Raw genomic sequence first — 1,873 nt, 5'->3', positions numbered from 1 at the left:
CAATTATGCAGGGTGATGCAGAAGTGTTAGGAAAGTAAATTTGGGCCAATATCTCAATTTTACTATAAAACTTAGACACATATGCTACTAGGCTAACGCTATGTTTGTTGTTTCATTGTTAGAGTTTACACGATGAGAGCACTGGCTCAGACCCGAGCTACAGTCCTGAATCGAGCACGTCTTCAGCTCCAAGGGGACGCGGTCGTGCTAGAGCCAGAGGAGGCCGTGCTAGAGGGGGTGCAAGGGGCAGAGGCCGAGGAACTTGAGGTCAAGGACGTGGAGCAAGCCGGACTGCGACCGGAGAGCTTTTACAAGATGAGGATATTCAACGAGTGGAGAATCTGCAAGCTCAAAGAATTGCAGATGAGCAGGTAGCCTTTCTAAAATAGCCTCTTTTTTCCTGATCTCAACATTATCAAGAACTGTAAACAATGACCTGCCATTTACAGTGAACACAACACTTCTGAGTTTATTGTCATTCATAAACTGTTAAAGAATATAATACTATAATATAAACACATGAAACTTTTAACTCTGGTCCGGCAACATACCAAAAATATAATAAATGAAATTACAATATTAGTAATAATAAAGGACAAGATGGTGAGAGTCTAATCTTCTTGATGAACTATTTTTTACAGGCTAGAATTGAACGACTGAGATTGGAAGAATCTCATCAGTTGCTTCAGATCAAGAGACCCAAGCCTCATGTTTGATGTCCTGCAGATGTCAGCATCAGGAGATGCTCCTCCACCAGGCTCTCCAGCTCCACGCCTACCTACATGGTGTGTGTGCGGGAAGTGCCGTGAGATGCCCACAGATCTAGAAAAAAAGTGCTGTGGGCAACAACCTGCTTCCTAACCCTAACCCTCACCTGGAAGTATACATTTTACATTTTAAATTTGGTCTTTTATTTATATTTTGTCAGTTTTTAATAAAAATTTGAAAATGATGAATGCCTTTCATTTGACTATTTCTGCAACAGAAGCAATATATTTTCTCACCACCACATTAAAAATAAGTGATTACAGAATAATTACAACAAAATTGGTATAACCCTTTTTATTGTTACATAAATAATCTGTACATTTTCAACATGAGTATATCTACACATTGGAAAAGGTGTTTCCAGGTAAGGCAGACAGGTCAGGCTGTGTGTAGGGAGTATTTGTCAGCGGTGGTGATCTACTCCTTTGGCAGTGATTTACCTTTAGGAAGAATATCACAATTACACATCTGACAATAATGAATACATTTTTGAGACAATCAAAGAATAAGAATACTTAGAGCTTTATTTCCCATTTATTTTGCACATAATTATGTTAGAACTTCTTCATCAAACTACAATATTGTAAGAAAACTCACCAAGGCCTCTGCTGAGTTGGGTCTGCAAAAGCTGTATGCTTTTGAGCTTAGTGGGGGTAGCATACTAGGGGTGTAGCTGCAGTAATGGCTGGGCTGGGGGAGGGACAGATGTCTGCTCAAACCAGTTGAAGAATTAACATCATCTCATCACGTCATCTCTGAAGATTACAAAATTAGAAAATACTGTCAACATACATTTACTCTTCATTCATAGAGGACAAAACACACAACTTCTATATGTAGAAATAGAAGTCTTGGGTTTGGCAGTTGGACCAAAGGAGCATAAAGATTGATATAAACTGTTGAGAAGATCCTCAGTTTGTTTCTATCCTCTCTGCATAGCATCTACCAGAGTATAGTCCATAGACAAGCTTGTAGCATGATCAATTACTCCACCAACACCACACAGAGTTAGAGGTACAACTTATGGTAGCTGTGTTTTATTTTAGTGTTGATGGTTGTTGTTGTTGATGTTAACAACTCAGTGTGAAGTGCTGGACCTCCTAAG

Source organism: Scomber japonicus, chromosome 20, assembly GCF_027409825.1.
Source record: "Scomber japonicus isolate fScoJap1 chromosome 20, fScoJap1.pri, whole genome shotgun sequence".
Classification (NCBI taxonomy): Eukaryota; Metazoa; Chordata; class Actinopteri; order Scombriformes; family Scombridae; genus Scomber; species Scomber japonicus.
This window is presented reverse-complemented; position numbering follows the sequence as displayed.